The 15,940-nt window shown below is 35.5% G+C and overlaps 1 protein-coding gene across 1 annotated transcript in view; it reads right to left on the bottom strand.

Annotated features, from left to right (window-relative positions):
- CDH12 (cadherin 12) overlaps nt 1-15,940 on the bottom strand; it is a 172,330-nt gene that overhangs the window by 109,007 nt on the left and 47,383 nt on the right. The gene's annotated exons all lie outside the window — the stretch shown is intronic.

Raw genomic sequence — 15,940 nt, 5'->3', positions numbered from 1 at the left:
TCACACGAGCGCAAAGGTCAGAAGCCACCAGATAGTCCCATTTGTTCAGAGTGCCTCTGGATCTTCTTTGTACCCATACATGGTCTATTCAATGATTTTGCATACTTCCCAGCTTTCTCCAGACCCAGTTGCCAGCGCCTCCATTGGTTCCATCCAGTTTGGTTGTTTGTAGCTTTCCATGCATCCGCTCTGCTTTCAAGTTCTTCAAAATCTTCCCTCAACCTAAAGAAGCTTTTCCCGGATTTAAATCTCTGATGAGCTGGTTGTAGACCATAAAGAGGGTGTTGCCTAGATATTGTGGATTTGAGCCTCTCTCTCTGTATGCTCCTGCTTCTTTGCAAAGAGCAAGCGGAGCAATGCCAGCTAGCTGGTAGATCTTATTTAAAGGCATAGGTTTAAGGCATCCAGTAATAATTCTGCTAGCTTCATTCAGAGCAACATCTACTTTCTCAGCATGTGCTGATTTACAGCAGACAGCAGGCGTATCTGCCTGCCAAGTAGCAAAGAGCTAAAGCTGTTGTCTTAAGGACCCTTGGTTTGGCACCCTAGGTAGAGCTCATTAATTTCCTGAGGAAATTATTTCTTCCACTGACCTTCAGTTTAGTATTGGTACAGTACTGCTTATATTAGGGCCCTATCCAGAGTGACCCCTAACTATTAAAAGCTGTAGCAATGCTCCAATAACATCCCTTACATATAACGTGCAGCTTCCTAGCAGCCTCTTCATTGTGAAAAAATAGTAGAAAATCTAATCAAGAGAAGATGAAGAAGGTTCAGAATGGCTTTTGATTGGTAGTGCTAGGCATTAACCATTTGGAAGCACTTAAGCCACGGATAAGCCTTGTTATGAAGCGTAGTTAGAAGCAGGCTTCAACATAAACATTTCATATTTGATTTTTTTAAAGCTATACACTGCCTTTTCAGCCAATGATTTGATGGATATTTTACAGTAATTTAAAACAATGCATTAAAAATAAAGCATGCTGGCTCAAAATCACGTTTTACTGATATGAAATGAAGAAGATATAACTGCTTTTAATTTTCTGCATGGAATGTGGTTCCTGCAAAAGCAACCTTGATCAAATTGCCTTGAAGGGAAGGTTAAATACAGTTGACTCTTACTTTCAAACCGGTAATTGGTGTTACCAGATACTGCCTGAACCATTTGATCAGTAATAAATGATTGGAAACCCTATACATAGTACTGAGTCAGGCTTTACTTATTTTTCATCTTTATGGTATTTATTGTTACTACTTATAGATGAATTCTACAGTAGTTTCACTCTATGTAGTAGAGAACAATCATTTATAGAAGAATACTTTATATAGTGTCAATTTTATTATAATTAGAAAAAAAATCTACCTCCTATCCTGTTATATAAAAATGTATTTGGTTATGGGGTGGGGTTTAATGAAAAGATAACATTGCATAGAATCTTCTTTTCTACAATGTTTCCTGGATATAATTTAATTAATTCAAAGAATAAATCTGATTTACAGCTTTGAGGAATGTTTTTAACGTTATATTAAGTTGGAAAATGTACAAAAGTGTTTTAAAAATATGATCATGGTGTGTTAAAATGAAACTTTTTCTTTAAAAGCGTTTTATACATGGAATATAATGAAATATAGGGTTTAAGTTATCTCTCGGCTTAAATTGATTTTTTTTTCTTCTATCGTATTTATCCCCTCCTTGAAATTTCTAGAGCAAGATTTGTATGGAACTAGGTCTATGAAAATAACCAAGACGGATTCAATAATTCTTCTTGACCTCTGGTTTTGCTATCCCTACCATAGAACATGTGTTTTCTGGTAGTCTTCCAATATTTCAGTATGGCATTTCCAAGCATTGCTACATTAGTCCTTTGAAATGAAAATGCCAGGTTTTGTTACTTGAATATGTGAAAATAAGAAGTGAAAAAAAATGTGAAAAATGTGAAAAATGTGAAAAAAAAGAAGATAACCAACACTGAGGGGACAAAATTTTGAAGGTCAAGCAAAGTGGCAATGGTTTGAATGGCCATGAACTATTTAAAAAGCCATTTGCCCATCTGAATCTTATTATTTATAAATAGATTAAAATGATCCACTGACCATATTTTAAGGTTGTGTTTAGCATATTCATGTATTAATTTATATTAAATAGAATGGTATTGCTTTTTGCATCTTCCTCTAAAAGTAAAGTCCTGGAATAGAAACTGTGTGTCTGTGTGTGCATGTATGCATGCATACATATATGCAAGAAGTCACATATGTGTATGCATTTTCACATATTCAAGTAACAAAACCTGGCATTTTCATTTCAAAGGACTAATGTAGCAATGCTTGGAAATGCCATACTGAAATATTGGAAGACTACCAGAAAACACATGTTCTATGGTAGGGATAGCAAAACCAGAGGTCAAGAAGATTTAAATCACTGCCTTTGTTCCAAAAGTGCTTCATGACAACATCCTGGTTTTGTAGCCCATTGCACTTACCATGTTTGTGTTTTATCAAACCATAATAATATACAATCCTAACTGGTCTGCATCACTTAGTCAGTATGCAAAACTGCTGCAATATTCAAAAGCCAAATGGAACTAAAAAGAAAAATAACTCTGCATATCACGTGATGAATAATATGCAGACAGCAGTAACAGAAGGTAGGAGGGGAAATATATTCACACACACACATACCCACACACACACTGATGCACAACACAAAGCACTCTTTATTCAGCTGCAAAATAGTAGCAGATTCTACATTACTTGATTGCTCCGGATTTAAAGATTGGCAGTTGAATATGCATTAAATTTTACATTTTTCACCGAATGGCTCAAGTGTGCAAATGTCACCTCCGTTCTGAATGTCAACAGTGTAAACCGTAAGAATTTAGATTACTGCATGAGCTTCTTGAATGAGGAAATTTGAACTCTGAACTCAAACACTCTGATCACTATACCACATTTGTTGTACTATATATTTTTAATTGATTTCATACAGTACAAGGGATGCCAGTTGTTCCATTTAAAAAAAAAATCTTTGTACATAAACTGTTAAATGGGGGTGACAAAACATTCAAAGAAGAATTTTATAAAATGTAAAAATGTAGAGAATACAAGAAATATAGGAAATGAAATAAGAAAGAAATAAGAAGCATACATTTTAAAAGATATTTATGCCATATTCACTTGAACCTTATAATGATGGATAAATAGAGTATGTTAATTTCAATTATGTAATCTTTAAATTCACCCCATTCTCACATCACTTTGAAGATTAAAAAAAAAAGATTTACAGAAGTATATGTATGCAATTTTGGAAACATTTTTCCTGGTTTCAATACTTTATGAAAAGTTTTAACTATTTTTATAAAATAATTTAACCATCATATAGGTATTTTTCTATGCTTTTATTTAATTGGAAAACCATCTGAAAACTCAGAAACCAAAATTTAAAAACATGAGATTTGGGTTTGTGAAATGAATCAAATACCTGGATTTAGGAAAATTCAAATTCAAATAAAAATCAACAAAACAAAATCAAAGAATAAAAAAAAACCCATAAAAAACTCTGCTATGGTTTTCTCAAAGGTTTGCTTTTGAACTTTTATTATCTCCAACATTTTATTCCAATTCAAATACTATTTGTTTACATGTGTCAAAAATCCATTGTCTCTTTACATTGGGTGAAACAAAATTGATATTGTATATGATAACAGCAGCAAGATTGTTGATAGGTAAATACTGGAAGAATGAAGCTTTGCCCACTATTGAGGAATGGACTTTGAAGATGGCCAGTTTTGCAGAGATGGCGAAGATTTCAGCATATTTAAAAGATTGTTCACAAGAGACTTATGAGTGGGAATGGAAAAGGTGGATAGAATATGTTCAGAACAAATATCAAACTAGAAAGTATCAAATAGCTTTTACTTGAAAATAATGTACTAGAAATTTTTTAAAGTAATGAGATAAAGAGAAAAATTATACAGGGGAGGGAGGGGCTCAAGTTTATATATAAGTGTTATATTATATTATGTTATTATATTAGGGTTCTTCATGATTATGAGTATATTATAGGGAAGTCAGGGGGGAGGGGAGGGTTAGGGAGGGTTAGGGAGGTTGGGAAGTTTGGGGGGAGGGGAGGGTTAGGGAGGGTTAGGGAGGTTGGGAAGATTGGGGGGGAGGTGGGGGGGAAAAAGGGGTGAAAATGTAATTGTAAAACTTTTGCAATAAAAAAAAAATCCATTGTCTCTTTAACATGCAGCAAAGCATGTATTTTACCTCAGGCTTCAAATTTAGGTCTCATTCTTTTTCCAAAAATAACTTGGACTAATGAAATTCTGTGGATAAGAACAACTATCTCTACCTGAACACATAATGTCTGTAACTATCTAAGGTACTGTGCACAGTTCCTTTACCCCACCTCAAGGAATTAATGACAATAAAACAAAGAAATATAAGAATCCTGTTTGCCTCTTAAAGAATTTTATATACTAGAACAATAATATTTTATTTCTTTCCTTCATTTTTTATTATTTCTATTTTATTATGTTAGTACTTTATCCAGTCTACTCAGAAATAAATATGAAAAAAATGATTTTCAAACAAAATACAATACTTCCAGAGTTTTAAGTTTAGAACAGCTCTCCTTAACCTGATATCTTCCCAATATCTTGGGGCTACTGTAGAACTTCAAGTATTCTTAGCCAGCATAGCTTCTGGCTATTATGTACTTGTCAGGGTAAGAAAAAAGGAAATAAAGATCCAAAACAAAGATTCTCAGAATAAAATACCTAATTAAGTGTCACAGTTCAGTGCCATTCCATATCCTTCAAAATATTTGCTGTTGATCATCCTCAGGTGGATTCTCACCTGTATATTAATGCTGCTTTGTCCCATTATATCCTATTCTTTTTGACATACAGAATTTATTTTTTCAAATCTTATTTAAGATTCTCAGTTGTATCCACAAACCCAACACGTAATTTGGTATAATTTCACTGGTATAATTTGAGAAAAGGGAATGTTGTTGTATAAAGGTACAGAAGCAGTGGTGGGTTGCTCCCGATTCTGTCCGGTTCTTTAGAACCAGTAGTAAAAGCGGTGGGAGGCTCCGCCCACCCACCTGGACGTCATAATTGACAATCTGCGCATGTGCAGAAACTCCCATTGTGAACCAGTAGTAAAGGTAAGTAGAATCCACCCCTGTACATACATGCATATAAACATACCCTTAAATTAAAAAAAAAAGTTTCCCACTGATTAATGAGTATTATCAATGAAAAATATCAGTATGCAAGACAGACTGTATACTCTTTATTTATTCAACCTGCATCTGGAAATATATTGAGGGAAGCAGTATTAGAATAAGATAAGTGTAGTCTTAAAAGTGGATGAGAAAACATAAATAACCTATGCTGTGCTGATGGCATTACTCTGATAGCTGAAAATGCAAATGAATGGAAGCTCTAGTAATGAAAGTCAAGTAACATAGAGAAAAAATGGAACTACAGTAAAATTAAATGTAAATAAGACCAAACTAGTGACAACATATACAGCAAGCCAACCTTAGAACTGACAAATGAAGATATAGAGGTGACAGATAGCTTTTGCCTTTTAGGATCAACTCAACAGTAAAGGAACCAGCAATCAAGAAATATAGCAGAGACTAGCACTTGACTGAGTAACAATAAAGGCCTTGGAAAAAGATATTCAGATGTTAGAATGTACAAGCATGAGAAATGTGCAGGCACTTTTTTCCCTGTTATATTCTATGAAGAAGAAAGTTGGATTTAAAAAAGCAGATTTTTTTTTAAAAAGTATTGATAGTTTTGAATTTTGGCTTTTGAGAAGAGTCCTGAGAATACCAAAGATAGTCAAGAAGACAAACAAATGTATTATAAAACAAATCCATTCAGATTTCTCACTGAAAGCATAAATGATCTAGTTCAGATTATCATGTTTTGAAGACATTAGACTAAGACATTAGACTAAGACAGTATAACAGAATTGGAAAGGACCTGGGAGGTCTTCTAATCCAATCCCCTGCTCAAACAGAAGACCGTATATCATTCCTGATAAATGGCTATCCAATCTACTCTTAAAAACCTCCAGTGATGGAGCACCCACAACTTCTGGAGACAATCCATTCCTCTGATTAATTATTCCCACTATCAGGAAATGTCTCTTTAGCTTTAGGTTGGCTCTCTCTCTCAAGGAGCCTATAATGCTAGTAAAAGTGGAAGAAAGGAAAGCAAGACCACTAGCCAGTGGTGGGATTCAAAATTTTGCACTACTGGTTCTGTGGGCGTGGCTTGGTGGGCATGGCATGGCTTAGTGGGTGTGGCTTGGTGAGCGTGATAGGGGAAGAATACTGTAAAATCTCCATTCCCTCCCCAAACCAGGGGAAGGTTGCTGCAAAATCCCCATTCCCTCCCAATCTGCTGGGTCTCAGGAGGCAGAGAATAGATAGGGCCGGGGCCAATCAGAGGTGGTATTTACCAGCTCTCTGAACTACTCAAAATTTCCATTACTAGTTCTCCAGAACTCGTCAGAACCTGCTGAATTCCACTTCTGTCACTAGCAGTAAAGAAGATGATTACAGCAGTGATAGGTGCTTTGTGGGAAGACCTGAAGAGCCAGGAGATCATGGACTATCTATGCCCATGATGGCGAACCTATGGCATGTGTGCCACAGGTGGCACACGGAGCCATATCTGTGGGCACACAAGCATTATCCTAGCTCAGCTCCAGCATGCATCAGCATGTCGGCCAGCTGATTTTTGGGCCTTCTGGGCTCACCAGAAGTCGGGAAATGGGCTGTTTCCAGCCTCCAGAGGGCCTCCAGGGGGTGGGGAAGGCAGTTTTCACCCGCCCCAGGCTCCTAGAAAACCTCTGGAGCCTGGGGAGAGCAAAAAACGGGCCTACCGGGCCCACCGTGCCATCACATGCCAAAAGCGGTGGGAGCGCAGGGAGGTCGCACGCGCAGGCATGGGGGGTGAGGCGCATTGATTTATGGGTGTGGGTACACATGCACATGACCCCCCCACATGATCCCTGCTTTTGGCACGCAACAGCAAAAAGGTTAGTCATCACTGATCTATGAGATCAGCAATTTAATAACACTTAATCAATGGGCTACAGTAAGATGAATTGAATGTTTTAGATAATTTGGAGAAAAATTTAAAATAACAGCTTTGGCATTGGGAGAATTTTGAGATTGGTTTTGCTTACATAGTAGTCAAGTAATGAAAGAATAACAATGCTCTACAATTATACACAGTTGACAGTTTGGGAAACAGTAGAAGACAGAGGTGAGGAAAACCAGCAGGATATCTATGGGGAGTAAAAAAAACCAAGCAAGTCCTTAAGCTTTTCTTAGAATATCATTACACACTTGTGCTATAATCTCAAATGTTTGTGCCACTGACAAAGTGTGTGCTGTTAACTTATTTCAGAAAGTCAATACACTGGGAAAACAGCATAAAGGGATTGAAAAATGCATGACGCTATTCCCAGAATAGATTTTTCATGTGCTTTGAGTACTGTTCATTGAACAATATCTTCTATCAAGAAATGTGTAATTTGAAATGAAAATGGTAAATTCTCTGTTCAGTTTTTTGCTTTGTTTTGGTTTGCAATAGCAAATAAAAACACAATAATAACAAATACAAATTTTACATTTCTCATTTAATTGTCACACACTATAGAGCCGCCCAGTGATATAAACTAATAGACGTTTGGTGTGATAAAATTCCACATAAATGTTTATTAAGCACATTGAACTGACTTAAAAATGGTTGTGGCTTGCCATTTTATTTACCATGGTGCTGCATTAAAGTCAATAAAGAGATGTAATCTTTGTTAGAAAAACTGAATAATATTATCCTAAAACTATTTGCTCTGTATGTGTGACATATCTTGTATTAAAGTAAAATCTTGTGTCAACGCAGAGATTCCACAAGAGCAGTTCTGGTCAGAAATCATATCAATTAGTGTCTTGTATAATTAAAACTGCCAAGGACCTCTGTCACAGTTGTTTATGAGTTTCAACAACTTTTCCATGCCAAAATAAGGAAACATACTACAAAGTCATGGCACAAAATAGCTTTTTCATCTTTATTTCTGGATATGTATGTATGTATGTATGTATGTATGTATGTATGTGTACTGTATAACACACACACACACACACACACACACATATATACATACATACATACATACATAGATACATATAACACACACACACACACACACACACACACACACACACACACACGTTGTTACTTCCCCTGCTCCTTGCTTATGTTGCCCGGTCCTTAAAAGAATTTCAAAGCCTATGTTTCTTTGTTGTTGTTATTTGTATGCTGTTCTGTATATTTTAAGGGGGAAAGGGACAATTTATACCAACTTATGAATTCTTTATAGTTGTCATGGCATGGATAAATTGAAAAGCTTTGTCAAACGACAGTAGTTACCAAACTTCCCTGCCACAGAAGAATAATCTACGCTAGTGTGGAGAATATAGTTGACAATGTCAGAAAATATTCTGCCTTGCACATCACTGTTGATTGTTTTCTTCCCCATGGAGAAAAATAAGAATAGTTGACACTGTCTCTAGTATGTCAAATAAAACAAAGTTTGATATGAAGTAAGCAAAGCCATGTTATTTTGTAGTCAATGAATAATGAATGTATCTATCTTTTTTTCTTTTTGCTATCTATATAAGTACTGGAAACTTCTGGAAAGATTTATAAATTGATTTTTAGTTATCTGCATAGTTCCTACAGTAGTCTGATGCAATGCTTTCCCTATTTAACAAACATAGCATATGAATTCAGTAACCTACTACATAGATTGGCATAGAAAACTTGTTTCATTAATTAACCTAGATGCTGATGTACTTTGCTATTTTATGTAAAGAAAGTAGAGTCAAAATAAAGTGTGTATTTGATTAATCAGATAATTAACCTTAATGACTAATGGAGCTTGACACTGGCATTAATTTATTACTCTGTTCACTTAGCTTCTAAAAGTAGAATGTATTGGCCAAAGGTACATTACCCTTTCATGTAGTTCATAACAATGAAACACAAACACTTTCTAGTACAGTTGTGGTATCTTTTCATACAGTGCATTTCATTCTCAACTGAAGTGATGCTCAAGAAGTTACAATGCAAATATGGCCTCTTATGGGGAAGTTCTTTCTTTGAGACAGCAGTCTCTGGAGAGTTTAGAGCTCTGGGGGATAATGGAACAGCCACCTTGTTCAAACCACAGTTTAAAAGGACACTAGTACCCTGTTTTCCTGAAAATAAGACATCCCCTGATAATAAGCCCAATCGGGCTTTTGAGCACATGTGCTGAAATAAGCCTCCTTCCAAAAATAAGCCCTCCCCGAAAATATTTAAATGCAGAGCTGGAAATCAGGTAAGATGGCAAGAGGAGCCCCATCTTGCTCCCCATTTGCCCCAAAATAATAAGACCTCCCCTAAAATAAGGCCAAGCGCTTATTTCAAGATTCAAAAAAAATAAGACAGGGTCTTATTTTTGGGAAAACATGGGTACATGTGAGTGTACTTCCTTTTCTAATCACTATTGGAAATAGCTTGTTAATGGCTTTACAGCTATTAGGAACCTTTAGATCAACAGGATTCGCAGCACTGGTTGAGTTTCAATCCTTAGTGAAAGAAATTTTAAAGTTTAATGCTTTGTTATTTTGTTGTTTTGGAAGAAACAGTGAAAGACTAAAACATTGGTTTAAGAAAATTTCAAACTAATGGTTGAGATAAGTTTGAAAATAAGATTTTAGAATTAATTATAAAGAATCTAAAATACTGAAAAAAAAACTTCGAGTAAAATTATACAGTAGATTTAATGACACATGAATGAGAAAGAACACACAGGAAAAAGGAAAAAACTGATAGACATCTCTAAATACATCATAGCATGATATTTTGAAGGTAAACATTTTATTTTCTGGGTACTTTTACTAATTCAAGATTTTTCTCACTTAAGAGGAAAATTGTATACACATCACATCAACTAATAATTAGATTTCATGTAAACTAATAAAATGTCTATTTTTAATATTTATACATGTTGCTCCATTTCCTGATTCTATGTCTAACACAAGAGAATATTTGCATGTTTTTAACCCAGTGTGAGGGGGAACAGTGATCTAAATCAGGTTAGTCGTACTATAATTAATGTAACAAAACTCAGAAATCTAGTCATTTGTTTTAATTGATTTATGATTTCTAATTAGTCTTAAATCTACATTTTAAAGATTCTACATGTAACATGGGCAAGCTGTGAATGATAGAAAAAAGAATGAATAAAGTATCATTCTTTTAAAGGGATATATACAGAACAGAACAGTAGGTTGGACAATTATCAAGTATATGCTTATAAAAATACATGATGCTACTGGTCATAGCATTTCAGTCAATGTGGCTTTTTTCTTAATATAATTGAGAAATTCATCTTTGCAATTTCCCATTATGATCAGATATGAATAACATAGTTGGTAACCACCAGCATTTACATTTCTCTGAATAGGGTGAGGCACTTTTGGACAGTTATATGCAAGAAAAGACATTTAAAGCAACACATTTCATAGGTATTTCATATTTGACATAAAATATATTACAGAGGAAAAAATTATATTTCTAAAAACAGCACATTATTATAATGAGTGTATCAGAACACTGATTAACCTTCTGCGAAATCTTTTTAATGAAATAGAAACTGTTGTGAGAACTGAGAGGGAAAGACTGACCAAATTCCATCTACTGGCCTTCTATAGTTATTCGTTGATTTGAGTCTGGATATCCCAAGTTCCAGTCCAACACTTTAATCACTATAGCACATTGGCAATATCTGCACACATAGTGAACTTACAGTTGGTGGCAAAGACATGAAGGTGGGTTCACAAAAATATAAAAATGTCTTCAAGTCCTACAAGCTGAAGCAGAAAAAAAAATCTTAATAACTATTTTTGTTTGACTTCTTTTCTGATGTCAACTCTGTCTCATCTCATCCTGGTGCCCAGTTGCCCTCCAACATGCAAGAGATTAATTCTTTCTTCTCCCAAAACAAATGTTACCATATGGACAATCCAGGGCAACTCAGTGATGATGGTGGTGCTGATTAATGTTTTTCCTACCATTAGGCGATGATGGGTGGGAGGTCAAAGGAATCTAGGGAATCTATCATTTTTTTACCTTGACACTGCCCTCAAAAACATGAGAAAGGGCAAGCACAGCCACAGAGGGCAGCACAATTTATACCAACATACTTTCCTACCAATTCAAGATCAGAAGAATTGTTCCTCATGTTAACTGTGAAGAGGAACAAAAGATGGATGTGTGTGAGAGAGGGGGGGAGGGGGAGAAAGAGAGAGAGAGGAAATATGCTTGTGTAGTGAGAAGATTGATGCTGGGGAGAAAGGCACTGACAAATTTATCATGGAGGATAAGTACATTTCAATGAGAAGACAGACCAAAGTTTTTAAACCAGTGTCCAGCATATGACAGTGAGAGAAGGAACTGAAAAAAGTGAGAAAACGAAGCTTGACTTCTTCAGATTGTGTATTTGGAGATAGCTGATAAGCATTTGACTGGTTGCAAGAAAAATCAATCAAGCAGTCTTGAACAAATAAAGGCAGACTATTCCTTTGAGGCAATAATTGGCAAGCAGCAAACTTGGCATGTCATATGAAAAGATGATGAGTTAGAAAAACACTGGGAATGCCTGCCCTGTTTGAGAGAAGCAGAAGGGGAGAAAAGAAAAGACAAGAAAATATATAATGGACAAATTTACCCATATGTATTTGAGAAAAGCATTGTGCAACTTATGCCTGGATGTGCAATGTGAATTTGGCTTTAGAATGGCATACTGGGTATTGTACTTCAAAAAGTAGTATAAAATGATTTTATAAGTGGTTCTAGTCTTTCCTGGCATAGGAAAGTGTGCTGGGGAATTGTTTGACTTATGTTCTATAGCTTTCTATCGTCTCTTACAATAGGATGCTTTCAATATGCCAATGACCACTCCTTTCTATTGTTTTGTACTTTTTGATTTCAAAGATGTAATCGTCTTCTTTGTACATTGCATAACCTTGACATTTGGCTGGATGAGGAAGAAGAAGCTGAAATTAAATCTAACACAAGATGGAAGTGCTGTTGAAAAGAAAAAAGCTGAACTCTGAGACTGAGGTGAAGTGTGTTCAGGATATATTGTAATTGTATCCCCTTGGAAAGAGAAGCCCCACAGTTTGGATATGCTCTTTATATTCCAGCTGTGGCTGGATTGATAGGTGGCAAGGGACATGTTGTACAACTGTGGTTACTGCACTAACTGAGCCAGTCAGACTTAGAAACAAATATTCATGACTTGATTACAACTTGTCTTAACTACTGCAGTGCACTATGTGGGTCTACTCTTGAAAAGTGTTGTGAAATTGCAGGTTTCTGACAGGTGCTAGGTATATAATTTCAGGGCTGAACAATCTGTATGGGCCATCAGTTGTATAATGGTACAATTTAAGGTGCTAAAGCTATTCTTTAGAGTTTGAGGACTGATTTATATGTGGGACAGCTTCTCACATTAACTGGGCAGATTTACAAGGCTTGAGACACCCTTCTGAAAATACTCCACTTCCAGAAGCTTGGCTGTTAAGTACCGTATGAAGGTTCATCTCTGCAGGCTTCAAAACAATGGAATATACTCCCCAAGGAAGTGAATGTGGAAGAAGCTGTATTACAACGAATGCAAATTTATATTTAGGGAAACTATCTCAATGCTCTCATGAATGAAGGTGAATATACTTGTCCCAGGTTAATGTTCCAGGATCTAATCACTGGAACATTAGGATCTAGTCACTGGGACCAGAGATTTTGTCTTCCAAGTTTTTGGACTCATGCTGGAGCCCCTCTTCAGGAAATGTCTCTCTAGGAGAGTGTGTGCCTTTCAATATCTCAATATCTACACACACAAGCACACACAACCCAAGAATTTTGGCAAATTGTAAATGCTAAGATAAGAATTGAGTGTTACAAAGCACTATCAGGTCTATATTGAATTCCCCTTTCTGGTTTGTAGCATCTAATTCAATTTATAATATGCCCTGAAGTCATTACAGTGGTTATATCTATACAACATACTTAACCTGATTCCCAGATTAACTAATTTCCTGAATTTGGTTCAAGTATTGAACTAGTAACTGACAATCAGATTCACCAACATCAACCCACAAAAAACACCACTAAACAAAATTAGCACTAATTTTGTTAGTAATAACAGACCAAGTCTGTGTTATTTCACTAATAATGTTGGGGGGGGGGGGGGACCAGCCTCAGTGTTTTAGTGTTATGGCAAAACATGTCTTCTAGATTCAGAAAATTATTCTGTTCTCATTTCTCATTTATTTATTTAGTCTAATTTCCAAATTTCTTTAGGAATTCCATTTGGAAACTCAGTTTAGTAAATTTGTTTGAAAACCTATACAATCTTTCTGAAGTGAGTATTTCTGTTTTTTTCCTCCATTAAGGAGTATTTGGTGGCCTGCAGTCTCCCCACTCCGTGATTGAGTTCTGTGATCTGAAACAAGCAAAGCTTCCCATATGAGAAGTTTTGTCTCATAACAGACTCCCCTGGGTTTTGACAAAGTGCAGGAAGCTGGAAAGCTTGTAAGGCATTGATGAAAGTTTAAACACACTTCCACACAAACACACACATACACTCCCTCCCCTTGGCTATCTTGGAACATAAAGAAAAACTCTAAACTTCACATTCCTAGAATGATAATGGTTGTTGCTTTTAAACAACTATTAAAATACTAAACTACTAAATTGTTGCCATGGAGATTAATTATTACATTTTTTGGTGTGAGGATTTGGATAGGGTTAAAGGAATTGTTCTTTTTTATATACAAATGAGGTAGGAAAAAATATATTGAAGATTTTATTTCTCTTTGTTAGAAATGGATACACAATTTGTTTACATGTCAGCAGGTAGCATAAATGTTATTGGCCTATCAAGTTCTTCTTTCAAAAAAAAAAAAAAACCTGTTCCTGTGAGAAATAGCAAACATTAGATAAATAGGATAGCTGATCAAATTGAGGCAGAATTTTAGCACATTATAGGCTTTTCACCCAACCACATAAAATCTAGCTCATGCTATGAAAACTGATTATTGTACCCTGTATCCTAAAATTCTCTCTGAAGCTTCATTTTGTGTTTTAATAATAAAAAAAAGTCCAGTGATAAAGAGATAAAGGTCAAGAAAGCACACATTAAGGATTGTTGAAGCATTCACCATGGAAGGAACTCTTTGAGAAAGTAGGTGAAAATATAAAAAAGAAAAATAACACAAGATAATCTCTGGCATGAGGTTAACTCCACAAACTTCCTAAAAAATCAAGCATTTTCAGCAGTACAAATCCATGTAGAGAAAGGGGAAAAAAAGGAAAGGGAGGGAGGGAGGAAGGGAGGAAGGAAGGAGAGAGAAAGAAAGAAAGAAAGAAAGAAAGAAAGAAAGAAAGAAAGAAAGAAAGAAAGAAAGAAAGAAAGAAAGAAAGAGAAAGAAAGAAAGAAAGAAAGAAAGAAAGAAAGAAAGAAAGAAAGAAAGAAAGAAAGAAAGAAAGAAAGAATACAAATACAAAACACAGAAGTAAACTGAACATATACTTCCAAGTTGCTTTTTTATTGCATTGTTTTCTTGGCTCCAGTCCCCCATCAATCCATAATCTCTACTATTCACTGGTTTTTTTTCACAGACTCAGAAGAGAAAAATTATTTATTATGGCTACTTCTTTTAATCTACCACTCTTACATAGCTGGCAGGGATGCAATTCAAGTTTTTGTATTCTACCCTTAAGAAAGAATCAGGCAAGTGTGTGTGTGTATTTTTTTTTTTCCATACAGACTCAGGAGTATTCCATCAACTCCATACCTGTTGTGATCTACCTGGAGTAGGGCCAAGGATCACTCTCCTTCTTTGTATAACAGGACTGTACTTTACTTGGAGCAAAGCCTAAACCCTATGCACAGTGAAGCCATTTGGTAGTGTTAAGTCCCCTGTGGTTGGAAGTATATCTCTAACTTTCCATATAAAATCAAAATCCTCCACAGAAATCCATTTTTAAGATTTCATTTGGGTATTTAGTTTGGGTATTTAGCAATGAGCAGAACATCATACCATTCACCAACAAAATTCTTTTTATATTTTTATATAGCTTTGGTGAGAGAGAAAGCAGGTTAAAAGAAGAAAGAATATAATTTTAGGGATTAAAAGGACCATACTCGGTACTGGTGGTCCTTGCTATTAATTGCTTCAAACATACCTTTTTGGATGGATGACAAAATCATGGGGAGGGGAACATAGAAGTAAATTTCTTATATCTGTTGTCACTGCAACCATATCTTGCTACCACCTGGGCTACATACATTTGGTGTCAATCTCTCCTCTAAATGAACAATGGCTATGATTTTTTTTTTCTTTTTTTTACTTACATATATTCACATACTGCTTGATCCATTCACACTTTATCCTGCTTCAGTTAATTCATTTCTTCAGTTTTCCACTCCTCTGCTTTACCAACCCATGTCTTATTTCCTTCCGTTCACAGCACATGTCAACATTTACATTTATTTTTTAAAGGCAATAATTTTCTTTGTCAGAATATGAACATTTGCATAGATGCAGATATGAAGCATATATATTTCCTTTTATTTATTATTTATTTATTTATTATTTATTAGTTCGATTTATATGCCGCCCTTCTCTGGAGACTCAGGGCGGCTTACAATGCATTAAGCAATAGCCTTCATACTTTTGTATATACCTGCTTAGTATAAGGTGACCAGACGTCCCGCTTTTGGCGGGACAGTCCCGCTTTTGAGCAATTTGTCCCGTGTCCCGCGGCGTTTTAAAAAAGTCCCGATTTTT

This window comes from Pituophis catenifer, unplaced genomic scaffold (assembly GCF_029215685.1).
Source record: "Pituophis catenifer annectens isolate HBS135680 unplaced genomic scaffold, rPitCat1.0.hap2 SCAF_3, whole genome shotgun sequence".
NCBI lineage: Eukaryota > Metazoa > Chordata > Lepidosauria > Squamata > Colubridae > Pituophis > Pituophis catenifer.
Note: the sequence above shows the minus strand (reverse complement) of the source record. Positions and strands in the feature narration are given on the sequence as shown.